Source organism: Mesocricetus auratus, unplaced genomic scaffold (assembly GCF_017639785.1).
Source record: "Mesocricetus auratus isolate SY011 unplaced genomic scaffold, BCM_Maur_2.0 Super-Scaffold_100049, whole genome shotgun sequence".
NCBI lineage: Eukaryota > Metazoa > Chordata > Mammalia > Rodentia > Cricetidae > Mesocricetus > Mesocricetus auratus.
In genome coordinates, this window is record NW_024429226.1 from 1 (window position 1) to 14,345 (window position 14,345).

A 14,345-nucleotide genomic window follows, 5' to 3' on the forward strand; every position below is an offset into this window, starting at 1 on the left:
CCTCCACACCTTGGTCCCCATCACCACACTCCAAGGTGAAACCCCTAGTGCTGTGATAGTATTACCTTCCTAGAACATTCTTGCCTTAGCATCTTTAGATGCTAGGAACAGGAGGTCCTCTTCTTGCCAAGAATAGAATCATCTAGAATGCTCCTTCCCTCTACCAACCCCAGACAAGAATCTTGTCAGCCTTGAAAGACAATGCCTGCTGTTGACCCTTTGGCCTGTCTTTTATGTTTATTTAAAAAGAAAAAAATCTTGAGTTTGCTATACCTAGAGTGTCCTGAAAGAAATCACTGAGTTAAAGCTGCGTTAGGGTGGCAGAGATGGTAAGCTCTTCTGAATCCTGATAGAACATTCCAGGAGTGCATGGTTGGTAGCTTCTCACTGTGAAGTTGTCACTGTGGCAGTGGTGCTAAGTGTGTGAATGTTGCACCACTAGTGACTTTGTGTTTAACGTTCAGCTCTTATAATTACCACCTTTCATGGAAAAGTGCAGTGATGTGGTTTAGCGCTGGTACTGGGGAACACCTCATATCTGCCTGCATTTTCTTCAGTCATTTTTGCCAGCTTCAAGAGTGCTCTCCATGGTCAGCATCTTTTATTAAAGACTTGTGCTTCCATCCTATTAAACTTTCTAAGACGAAGCACAAACCTGGGGTTTAGTGACAACGAATTGATGCTGAGATACTGAGGGACTCTGGTAGTTTTGTCTTATAGGAATGAGCTCTGGTTAAGTAATCATTGTCAACTAGTACCTGGAAGGTCCCTAAATGCATTTTCCTGAAGCCTCTTGCCTGTTTCTAGAAAAGAAACATTATGAATCCAATATGCTGCCTGCCTCTGATGGATGATAATTTGTTCTCCTTTCTCCTTACTTTTTAAAGTAAACCCTGAAAAGTTTACCCACAAAAGCCTTGGATATTGTATTGTTCTCAGACGGATCATGGAGGAATGTACATTTATCTGAGGGATTACTGCTTAAAAACTGATTGTAAACTTGTTAAGCGGCTTGTCACTGACATTAGACTTTATATTCTTCCTGTTCCCAGAAGAAGACACCAACAATTAGGAGTTTAAATTTTGAGGCTTCCTAGTGTTGAGAGATACATCAAACAGTCCTAAGAAGGTCTGCTAAGAGACTTCTGGGTTCTGAATGATTTTGTTTTGATTTGTGTGGCTTTATTTCTTAGTTTTTTGTTTGTCTGTTTATTTCTGTTTTTGATTTTCAAGACAGGGCTTCTCTGTGGCTTTGGAGGCTTTCCTGGAACTAGCTCTTTGTGAATCATGCTTTTCTCAAGCTCACAGAGACTCACCTGCCTCTGCCTCCTGAGTGCTGGGATTAAAGATATTTGCATCCACTGCCTGGCTTGTTTCTTAGTTTTTAAGGGAGGTTTGCTATTTTTTGTTATTAAAAATTAATTTATTTTGTGCTTATGCCTGCATGTGTGCACAAACACCCCAAGGTAAGGAAGGGAGTGGAAATCATAGGACAGCGTAGCAGGAGTTATTGTTCTTCTAGATCTCAGGGACTTCCTGAAGAAGTTGTGAGTTGTTTACCTTCCTGTTTAAGGTGCTTCCCTGTAGGTTGGAATGTTTCAATCTCAGAGGAAAATTAACACAATACTATTCTGACATTAAATTTAGTTTGACTCTTAGCATTTTTTCGGTGTTCTTCGGATTTAACTGGTACTGTACTAGTAGATGAGCAAATATATGGGTCCTGGACAGATAGGGACTGGTGATTCACAGCATGTGGACAGGGCATTAGAAGTCTGAGATTGCTATCCTTTATGTCCTGTATCTCTTGTGCCAGTGGTTGGATAAACTCCCTGAGTGCCCCTAAGATTTTAAGCGTTTGAACCTTTACTCTTCACATTGCACAAGTTCTTGAATCTTGGTTCTTCCTTAGCTTACTTCATGTTCTTGCAAGTTCAAGCTTATGTTTAACCCTTCTTTTAATAAATGAGTTCCTTTCTTCTCACTGGATAGAAACACACTTCATGTAGAATACTATACAAGGGCTGGGGGCATAGTCCATTTATAGAACACTTGTATGGTACCTTAGGTTCAAACCTTAGTAATGCCACAAAAGAAAAATAGAGGGAAAAAGAAAGAATAAGTACTTGGATCTCTAATGTTTTTGTTTTATTTTTGTGTCTGGTGATACCTTTCTTGCACAAATAAAGCCTGTCTGGGTGTCAGAAAGAAGGAGCAAGCCACAATACCTTACCTCTTAAGCCTCTCAGCACAGAAGGAAGCGATTTCCTGTTTGTCCATAAATGTATCCTGCTTCTGCCCATCTATGTCACTTCTTGTCTGTCTGTACAGACCTCCAGACCTCTATGGTTAGCTGAGGCAACCTCCATTCTCTGATCTTCAATAGACTTTATTTGTGCAAGAAAGATATCACCACGTTTGTTTGTGTGTGGGGGGGTGTCTCCTTAGTGGGGTCTTACTATGTTTGTCTGCCAGATTGGTCTTGAATGGAGGCGGTGATCTCTCCACTTGACTAGCCAGAACTCCAGTTGTATGCTACACACTACCCTTAATGGTTGGTTTTGTTTTGTTTTGTTTTATAATAAATTAATGAGAGAGGGACCAAGGGGGAGACAGAGAGACTCACCATATAGTTATGTAGTTCAGGCTTGCCTTGAAGGACTGGAAGTCCTCATGCCTCAGCATCCCATCCTGAATGTTGCATTGATGTTGTTGGCCACTGTGCTGGCCTACACCCGTTGAGAGGAATGAAACAGCCACTGGTTGTCTCCCCAATTTTCCTGTAATAACCTCTTAAAAACAGCTTGTTCAAAGCAGTATCAAAATATGGTTCTTTCCATGCTATTTAAATCTTTTAATCTATAGGTTTCTCCACCATCTGCTTCCCTCTTTATTAAGTTTGTTGAAAGAATTAGGTTATTTTTTTCTTTCCTTTAGTAAAAGTTATTTGGCTGCATTGTGTGTTTGCATTTACGTATTTGGACATGTGTACTTATGTGAGCAAATGGGGAAGCCTGCTCCATTGCTTTCCATTTTATTCTCTGAGACAGTGTCATGTGTCATTAGTGTTTTGTTTTGAGTTTTTTATTAGGTTGGCTGGCCAACTACCTCTCAGGATCTGTCTTCTCCCTTATCAGCAGTGGGGTTGCAGGCATGCATGCAGGGTCACATGTGGGGTCTGAACTCAGATTATCATACTCTTATTCACTGAGTCATCTCCCCAGGCCTAGGTGGTTGTATTCTGTAAACCTCCCTGATGTCTGTCTTTCTGATTGCATTTTAGTTTGTTCCTTTGGCCTTATAGTTTTTTAAGGATCATGATTGGAACTAGGGAGTTGTTTTAATTTTTTCATGAATACTTTATATGTGAATGATACCTGTTTTTAAAAGGCAGATAGGTGCTGGAGAGATGGCTCAATGGTTAAGAGCATTGATTACTCTTCTAGAAGTGATGTATTAGGATGGAGAAGTGTAAGCTAAACAAACCCTTTCCTCTCCATCTTGCTTTTGGTAATGGTGTTTCAGAGCAGTAGAAACACTACCTCAGACAGCCTCTTCTCCCATTCTTGCTGGGATTTTGACTGACATGATCATGTGCAGGTCTTGTGTATATAGTCATTGCTGCTTTGAGCTCATGTGTGCTGTAGTCCTGTTGTGTCCAGAATATGGTTTTTCTGCATACAGATGCCAACTACCTATTGCTCTTGCAATCTTTCATCTTTCTCTTCTGTAATGGTCCCTGGGACTTATAAAGGAGAGAATGTGGTATAGATGTCCCAGTTAGAGGTGAGCACTCAGTCTCTTATTCTCTGCCTCATGGCCAGTGTGGGTCACTTTATTATTTACCACCTATTGCAAAGAGAAGTTTCTCTGAGGAGCATTGAGGGATACATTAACCTATGTGTATGAAGATAAGAATGTAGAGCGAATTCGGTCACTATGTCCATTTAGCATGTTAGTTTCCCTCTAGAGTCTACGACCTAGACAGCCATAGATTTGTGAACAATTAACAGTTGCAGGCATGAGTTTGGCCTTGTGGTGTAGGATTTAAAATACAATCAGGAAGAGCTTGTTTACTCCCATAACTTTCATGCTGCTGCTGCATTGGTGGATGTTTCATGCTAGACCAGTCATTACTGTAGCTCCCAGAATTCACAAGACTTCAGTGAGCAATCAACCCTCGGTGTCTGCTGTTTCTCCAGGGTCCTTTGCTGAGTCCTCAGGGCACTTCCTTCTCCTTTTTAACTAGTCTCTCTAAAGCTGTGGATTGTAGAAAGGTTATCCTTTACAGCTAATATCCTCTTATGAGTAAGTGCATACCATGTCTGTCTTTCTGGGTCTGGATTACCTCACTCAGGATCTTTTTTTCTAGTTCCATTCATTTTCCTGCAAATTTCCTGGTGTCCTTGTTTCTTACAGTTGAGTAATACTCCATTGTGTAAGTGTACCACATTTTCTTTATCAATTCCTTGATTGAGGGACATCTAGGTTGTTTCCAGGTTCTGGCTATTACAAATAATGCTATAGTAAGCAAGTGTCCTTGTGGTATAATTGAGCATCCTTTGGGTATATGCCCAAGACCAATATAGCTGGGTCCTGAGGTAGATTGATTCTCAGTTTTCTGAGAAACTGCCACACTGTCTTCTGAAGTGGCTCTACAGTTTTGCACTCCCACCAGCAGTGAAGGAGTATTCCCCTTACTCCACATCCTCTCCAACATAGGCTGTTACTTGTGTTTTTTATCTTAACCATTTTGACAAACTACAGCAAGGACCTAATTGTTTATATGTTATTGTTAATTGACTTTCAAATATTACGTGTGTGACTGAATGTGGGTATGTGACTTCACGTGAAGGATTGTACCCACTCAGATCAGAATAGGGCTCTGTATCATTTGGAATCAGTGTTACAGGGAGTTGGTAGCAGTCAACCAGGCTCTGGGAATCAAACGTGGTCCTCTAGCACAGCAGAAAGTGCTCTTAACCACTGAAACATCTCTCCAACCCCTAAATATGAACCCTGTAACAGTTGTTACTGACTTTACAATTCATTCCCGCAGCACACTTTTCATGCACTTAATTTGTTCTTTGTGCTACTGATGCAAAACTCAGAATAGGTCATTGGATTCCGATTTTAAATAATGCACCACACCATTTTCATTTTAGGGAAAAGGAGCACTGAAAGAAAATTGATGGGTGTTCAAGAGAATCCAAGAATGGCAGTCATAACTTGGATGGAGTCTAAAATAAAAGATATCCAATCTGCCATCTCTAAAGCGAACACCCAAGAATGCATGGTTATGACACTTTACAGAGCAGGTTAGCAGTCTCCATCCTGGAACAGTCATTCTCGGTTTTGGTACTATTTGGAAAGCTTTAGAAATATTGCTTTAATTGGTCTATGGAGATTCTGACCACATCAGGACATATGCTATTTCCATAATCATAAGTAGCATTCCACATTGGGAATGCCTATGGGATACTAGGCATGGTCTTTTGAAGCTCAGGCTGGCCTAACCCTTTGTGTGGTAGCTGAGGATGACCTTAAACTTAGGCTCTAGTTTTATGTAGTGTCAGGAACTGGACCCAGAATGTCTCACATGTTAGGTAAACACACTGCCAGAACGCTACATCTCATCCCTGCTTGGTCTGATTTCTTTGGGTTAAAGGTGTGAAACGTGGGCTCTGACTGTGAGACCAAGTTTTGCTACCCTTTCAGTGGCTGTGTGCTCTGGGAGAAAGGATGCTGAGTGCTAATTCCTTACCTGAAAATCAGGTTGAAGATGGGGAGAGGAGGATTCTGTGAGGGAGAGAAAGTTGCCTCTTGTAAATGGAAGAGCGCATGATAGATCATTTTACCGGGTTATGTGAAGACGTAACCCTCAGAATCCCTGGAGCCCAAACCTGAGTGCCCTCTCCAAGGGTCTCCTTTTGCTAATTTTCAGGAATTTTTGGCTTGCACAGACAATGGCAGACTGTGGTGACAGTAACAATGGCTTAAAGTGGGATTTTGATCCTTAGGTTCTTAATTTGATAAATACATAAATAAATTTTCCATAAAATATATAAATATGGGTGTCAGATTAGTGTATCAAGTCATTTTTCAGCCCCTGTTTTTTTAAAGCTTTTAAAAGAAGCTTTTATTTTGTAGCATGTGCATTACAGGAAACAAAACACAAGAAGCTAAGAACAGTCTCCCAGTCACAAGCAGTTCAGTTTGATGTGTCCTTCCAGATGCTGAAAATGTACACAAGTTTAGGGAATTGAGATTATACAGTATGTACCAAGTTTTCCCCGGCATTGTGAATATTCACCAACTAAAAATCCCACGCTACATGAGTATTTTGCTAAACAAGAATACAGCACACCATCTCAATCTGTCAGACAAATGTGTAATCCTGTCTTCTTTGGCAACAAAAATTTCATAGAAGACAAAAATGGCAGCAGGTTTCTAGATAGAAGTACTGATGAAGTTACAATTAAGATTCTGCATTCCCTCAATGTTCAGCTTAGAGAGAAACAAAAAAGCAGCAGTCCAAGTAAGTACAGCATTCCTAAGTTTATCATCAGATGTATATACTAAAATATGAAGGTATTCAAGAGTCACCTTTTATTTCAGCCTATGAAGCTATGCTTTTAACTATATGCTCTCCTTTGGACATTTATGAAGTTCAGATATTGTGGAATGAATTTTGTACACAATAAACACAGGTATCTTCCCATATGCATGTATAGATCCCTGGGTACAGGTGTAACTATCTTCCAGATGTGGTGTTCCCAGCAAAGAGCTCTTCCTTCATCCCTCTTCTCTGCACAGCTCCAGTCCAGGATGGTTCTACTGCCAGTATTACAAAGGCCACCTCAGAAGACAGCCCTTCCCTTTGGGCACCGGGACATTTCCTCTAATACTTGTCAACGTTCCACACTAACTGAAATGCACCCCGGAACAATGGGTAGGCTGGTGGAACCAACCACCAGGCACAGTGCCTTACCCTGCACTCTTCTTTCCGTATCGACCTCCACCTGGTAAAATCATCTGCTCACAGATATAGGCTAACAATTCCAAACAACCCCTATAACCATTCCTATGAAATAATAATCCCTAGAAATTTTAACCCTCTATTTCTACCATGTGCATTTTTACATTAATTAGTACATGTGGGCACATATATGCCACAGCAATTGTATGGTGGCTACAAGACAATTAGTGAATCAGTTTTCTCCTTTTATCATGTGAGTCATGGAGAACAAACTCAGGTCACCAGCTGGGTTGCAAGTGCCTTACCATCAGTCTATTATGCACATCTTCTTACTGTTTTGAGCCAAAGTCTATGTCGCCCTGGCTGGCCTGGAACTCACAAGATCAACCTGCCACACCAAGTATATTATGCACTTAAAAGTCTAAAGACGAGATGTTTTCAATAAGAATTCTGTTTCCCTAGCATACCTACAGTGCAGTGCAGGAAATAAACTGCATATACCTATAAATGGCAATGTTCTGGTCTAGAACCTCTCCCATCTCTCTAAACCCAGTTTAAGTAACTGTTATTTTCTTTTTGTGGGGGATATTAACAATTTCACTTCCTAAGAATTTTCCCTATGAATTTTAACACAACTTTAAAAACACATCTTTTCACTAGGTCTACTGTGTCACACACTGGCATCCTCTTCACCATCTAGGAAAACTAAGTGCTGTATATTTGGACTTGTTGTCTTCTGTATATAGCACACATTCAACAAAAAAGATGCACAGACAAAGGGACAATGGCTAATCTTGCATTTCCAAAGCTTTCATTAGGATTAGGCTCTTCACACACTGTCTTTGTTCCTCCCTCCCAAACCCGCATAAGTCTATATTGCTCAGAAGTGATCTTAGCATTCCATTTCCAAAAGACAGCATTTCACCACAAGTTTAAACAGGATAATCTACAACATGTATTATTTCCTACATCTATTTTTAACATACTTTGTGCACTTCTAAACACCTAGAAGACTAAGACGTTTTAGATGAGGACAAAAATGCGTCCCCTATTTACAGAGTAGTGTTGAAACCACACACACATAACAATGGGTAGATCTCAAAATATCTTTTGCTAAGAGCATTCTGGTCTCCTATCTCCTCTGTATCACATGACACTGGCACCTAACACTTTCAGAAGACAACCTTGTATGACTGTAACACAGAGTATACAGAATTGGCTAGTTTACTAACTGTACTTTTGTCATACACTGGCATCCCTTTTAATTCCTACAAACTAAAATTAGGACTCCTTTGTCTAATATGTACAATATATACAAAATGAAATGTATATACGGGGTGATGGGTGAGCTAAAACTATCTAGAACACTAATGGAATCTTTTTGCAGTTTCTTCCCCCCACCTCCTCAATGAATCTACCACTAAGATAGCAGTGCAGATGAGGGGAGAGGGAGTGTCCAGGAGGGGATCATGAAACACTGCAACTTGGAAATATGGGGGAATACAACATCTGAAATGGGAGGAGGAGGATAAAGAGGAACAGGAAGAAGAGGAGCTGGAGGAGAAAGTAAAGGAAGGAAGAAAGGAGAAGGAGAAACAATGGAGCAGAGGCCAGAAGGAGGACATGTGCCTTGAGAATGGAAGGCACTTCTGGAAGGCAGCTCTAGCAGACACATTATTATAAGGATGACTTTGGCTACTGTTCAGCTGGAGGCAGTCTCTTCCAGTTTGTGTTTGAATGTTTTTGCATCCCGGTGAAATCAAACCACTCACCCATTTGTTGGTTCTAAAACTGTCTTATTGCAAGTGTTCAAACAAACTAATTCTGGGGACTCTGAGGGCTTTCTAATTTGACCCGAGTACTCCTAAGTCTTGCCATGTTATTTGGAATCTCACACTAAGAAGCATACAGAAGGAAGATGTATGGGCATACTACAGAGAGTCAGGTGGCATTCCAGAATGAATTAATTCTCATTTGCCCCTTGAGAGTATGAATTTCCCTTCTGGCCAAATACAGAAGAAAAGAGCCTTTAACCTAAAAGGTTCACCCAAGTTCAGAGACAGAATTAAGTTGAAGTTCAGTGGCAAGGACAGAATCTTCAGAAGAAAGTAGGGACTAAGCCAACAGAAGGAGTCCCTGCCCTGGCTCACATTCCTGCAGCTCCTTTAGCTCCTAGTGCTGATAAGCCACCAGTCACCACGGACCCACACTGTCACCCAATTAGCTCCACATGTATAAGTTCCACAGAAGAAGAACAACATGAAAATCCAAGGAATATGTCTCCTCCTAAAGATACTAGGCTCATAATCATCAACTCCAATGAGAGTGACTTGTTAGAACTGCCAGATAAAGAATTCAGAAGAATTAATATGACGATGCACAAATGACTCAAAGAGGACATGATTATACTCCAACAACAACAAAAAACTTAATGAAAGAAGAATCAATGCAAAAGTGTGAAAGTAGAATTCAATGAGGGTACAGAATTACTGAAGAAATGCCAAATTTAAACAAAGCTGGAAATGAAAAAATCCAATAAGCCAAGTAAAAACTCCACCAGTAGAATAGATCAGATGGCAAAGAATGTTGGGCCTGAAGGCAAGGTAGAGCAATCAGATTATTCAGTAAATGTCAATGATGAATTGAAAACATTTGAAAAGAACATGAAAAATCTCTGGAACACTATGAAAAGTTCAGATTCTGAGCAGAGCAAGAGAAATATAGTGAAGGAACAAAGAACATTTTCTATAGAATCACAAAAGAAAACTTCACAAACGTAGAGAAAGAGATGCCCATCTAGGTACAAGAGGCCAACAGAACTCTATATAGACAGGACCAAAAAGGGAATTGCCCACAACAGATGATGTCCTCTGACCTAGGAACCAGCAGCTGTAGCAGGGAAGAGAGTGGCTTCACCACTCTTTCCTCTCCCCCACCTCAGGGATGTGACAAGGAGGAAGAAGCTTGAGCCAGCCTCACTGAGTTCATGAGTTCATCTGGCTGGAGAAATACAAGAGGCTGCACAGAAGAGCTCTAGAATATGGATGTGAAATAGATGAAAGGGAATGACTGATAATCGTCAGGAGCTAATTATGTTAACTTCTCCTAGCAGCAATACTGTACCCAAAATTTATGTTAGCCAAACAACTGATAAAAATGGATGAACTCTTTCCACACTGATTTAGAACTTGTTTATGTTTGACTTTCATCTTTTCTTAGTTTTGAACTTACATGATTGCCCAACACTTGCTCTGAACAGGTGACAATAGACTTTCAAAGTGCTTCGCCTTTGCTATTCATTATGGGATGGTGGATCTGGACATTGTGCTGTCCTGTGTCTGTAAAAGGTTTCATTATGTAGATGATAGTGTTTGCAAACCATGAAATCCATTTAAGTGTTGCTCTTGAAAGATCAAGCATGGGAGCTTAGTTCACAGAGGATACAAAGGTCAAATGTAACTGTGGACTTTCTGTTTGGGTAAGGCACAAGTGATATAGCAACTAAGGTGTTTGGGAGAATTCTACAACAGCTTGGGCCTGTACATGCTAAGGAATGAACAAAGATATCTTGTAAAGAATGCAAACAGATGGTCCCTGAAGGTTTAAGATTGTTGAGACTCCAAGTGATAGGGGTGTCATCTCCCAGTGCTTAGGTGGCTCACCTCCTTAAAGCTTTTGATCAGAGGTCACAGAAGACCCTAAAACAATAAAGGTCAATGCCACTGCTCTTGGGTGATTTTTTTCAGAGCTAGATCGTTAGATCCTATTGCTGAATGCATCATATGCTTTGGTTGCAGGCCTTGGGTAAATAAAGCTTGTCTCCACCCTATGAACTATCTTATATGTATCATAAGTTGATACTAAGACTGCCCAGGAGAGTAAAGGTAAAATTCCTAGTAGGTTGCAAATCTTGCATGTTTCATAATTGATGTATAAGGAGAGATCTGCCAGCTCATGCAACAGTAACACGGAGTAGTTAGTTATAGATAGAGCTAACTTTCTGATGTGGTCTGAGGTCCACTCTACAAGGGAAAATTCATTTCTGACATTGGGAAATTGGGCAAAATCTGTTACTAGGGAATTCCGAGGCTCCTATGCAGAAACAACTGATATTGCACTGTTGGGGCTGGGAGTCAGTGTCAAGGGGCAGGCTGCGAAGCACAGGGAGAAAAAAAGTCGACTTCCCTGACTAGCCTGGAGAACCAGGGTGAGGAAAGGACTGCCATGGCTTCCAGTGGTGGTGTCTAGAGTGTTGATCTTTGTCATGAGGCCATCTTGATAACCAAAGGTGGCAATCTCTGTGCTTGGCAGTTATTGTACTGTTCCCAGACACTTGGGACTCTCAGTCTTTGATGTCCAGCCCGCCTCTTTTCTGTGACTGCTTGATACAATTGTTTCTCACCCAGGCACCGCATGCTCAGCCATTTGTTCTTATTTCTTCTTTCAGTCCCCCAAAGAAACTCAGTTTGAATTAATAGGCAAACTTCGAGATGGGATCTGAGTACCCATATGAAGAGTACAGAGAGTTAAGGTGGATTCCTCCAATGCTAACTTCACTCTCTGGAGTCATTTTCAAAGGGGGTCCTCCAACTGGGTTTCAGGATTGTGGGAGCTTTTGTCTTATCTTCTGGCCTAGGGTGGCCACACAGTCTGCTTCCTCATCAGCACCACCCAACCTTTCTATGTCTCTGAGATTTTCATATGTCTGAAAACTATACTGTGACTTCAGTGTTTTCCATCATGTCTTTCCCATAGACTCACTTGTTTTCTTTATTTTTCTCAAGCTGGCCATCAAAAATTCACTTCTAATATGCCATCCTTGTAAGATGGCTCCTTCCTTTTTTCTTATCTGTGATTTCTGCCATGAACACATGCAGAAATATTAATAAACATTTAGTGGTAATAAAATAGTTCTTGGGAAGAGCAAGTTTACCCATATTTTACACATAATAATTTTTTATATCTTATTTGTACCTGTGTATTGATATATTCCACAGCACTTAAGTAAAGACAGCTTTTAATAGAAACTGTAGATTTATTATGAAACCATATTATTATATACGTACAGTTTTATTATACAGAAATAATTAGACACTGCCATTTTAGTTGAATTTTCCTGAAGATCAGATAACAAATGTCATTCACTAATTCAAGTTTTCCTTTCTTTTAAGAACATTTTTCTTTAAAATATTTAATAATGACTGCAGTCATGAGAGAAGGAAAACATGAATAGAAAAGCAAAGAGCTTGGCTCTGTGAAGTCAAGAAAAGTGAAACATAGAAATGAGAAAATAACTATGAGCTTTATAAAAGTGGTGTGTATTTTCACTTTGGAAAATTTTGGACAGCAAGGTCACATATATCACCTCTCATTTTTAATTAAACTTATTTAAATTATCACAATTATTAAATATAAGTAAAGTTGAACTCCTCAACTTTATTATCTTTACCCACTCATTCACCAAACACACATTGGCTCTATTTACATAACACACTTACTTTTACTGCCTATAAATGCCACTCATCCTTAAGATGTCCATGTTTTCCTGCCCTGTGTAGAAATTCTAAAGTTGGGCTCAATGTCAGTTGAACTATTGCCTCTTTTATTTCAAATAACAATATTTCACAAGTTAGGAAATTGTAAAGAGCAGCCATCTTGAAAAGTTATAGTAGTATCAGATACTCATATTAATTACCCATTGAAACATACTATTTCTGCACATTGTGTAAATCTCAATATTGAATAAAATGATCCATATTTTATCATCTGAGCCCTGATTTTTCTTTTGCTGAAGATTATATAAATCAAGAGTTATATTTTGTATATAATTTTATCACACTCCCTTTACCTACCCAACTTTTCAGATCTTAAATTTATTTAAATATTATGACTAGAATTCCCAAAATCATTTAGAATATACATGTGTGATTTAACATGGGAACATGGGTTGTCACGCCCATCTGCTGTGTAAAATCTAAAAACTTCTGTCAAAGCTTAATATGTCATGAGCTAGAAGTAGCATTCTAATGCAGAGTGGTCAGAGTGTATGAAGAGGATCACAAGCCAGGCACAGCGTGATCACCTTCAGTCCCAGGTATCAGTTGCCTAAAGTGGGAGAATTGCATGTTTAAAGCTTTTGAGACACATGGTGAATTCATGACCAGCCTGAGCTCTTTAGCAAGACCATGTCCCAAAATGAAAACAATAACAAAACATCTTAATACTGAGAAATTTTGTGGTGGAAACACAGCTAAATGCTCTGAGTATTCTTGTTGAATAATCCCAGTATGCCCTGTGAGATGAGTATATTTTGATCACCAAATAATGATTGAGGGATTTAGGTGTGGAGATGAAATAATGGGTAGCTGAAAAATATTGTCCACATGTCAGAAGAAAATTGTTTACTGATGTAATAATGTTTACAGTTACATGAATAATTGTGTCTTTGACTTAGTCTTATATAAATTCTTAAAAATCCTCATTTCTACAGATCACCTATGCATTATGCTTGTGCATATGGCCATCCTGATATAGTGACCATCCTACTACGCTGGAATTGCGACATTGAGCTCCGTGACAGTTACAAAAGCACAACACTAATTCATAGAAGAGAAGACCTGGGATCTGGGGTGCGTGGCTCCCGTTGGGATGGGAAGCTCTGTGGCAGTCCCCAGGCAATCCTTTGGCACTGGAATACTGATCTGGATGCAGGGCCTCTTTTACCTGGTCCCGCTGTTTCTGCAGGTCCCACATTTCCCCTGGACCTGCTGGTCCTGCTGGTCTCATTGGTGGAAGACAAGACCTAGGATATGGTGTACTTGGCTACTGCCAGGATGGAAGGCTCTCTGGGGATTCCCAGGCACTGTGAGGCAGGCCTGGATGTGGGGGGCCTTGTTTACCTGGACTGCCTAGTTCCCTGGTTTCACTGGTGGAAAAAGAAGACCTGGGATCTGGAGTGCTTGGCTCCTGCTGGGATGAGAAGCTCTGTGGCCTTCTCTACGATTTTTTAATCAATGAATTATTTTGCATTCCTATCCCAGCTGTACCTTCCTATTCTGTCTCCACTACCTGCTTCTCCCATCTACTCCATGAAAACAGTAAGGCATCATATATTACATCTACTAAGTTTGTTCTGCCATCTAGTTGAGGTGGGACCAAAGCATCTCTCCATCACCTTCCCTTGTGCCTAGGCTAGTCATGCTATCTCTCTATATAGAATGGGCTCAACTAAGTTAGTTTGTGCATTAATGTTAGTTCTTGGACACTCTGCCAGTGGCTTCCTAGGTTGTCACTGTCAAACATTTATCACTTATGTTTAGGGAGTCTAGTTTGGTCTTGTGCAGGTTACCCATTTGTCAGACTTGTG

The 14,345-nt window shown here is 40.2% G+C and overlaps 1 long non-coding RNA gene across 1 annotated transcript; it reads left to right on the top strand.

Moving 5' to 3' along the window:
• The first annotated feature begins 12,186 nt into the window (after window positions 1-12,186).
• LOC121136128 lies at window positions 12,187-13,581 on the top strand. The gene is made up of 2 exons (XR_005873255.1): window positions 12,187-12,293; window positions 13,470-13,581. It is a non-coding gene; the product is annotated as an uncharacterized LOC121136128 (long non-coding RNA).
• Window positions 13,582-14,345: the final 764 nt, after the last annotated feature.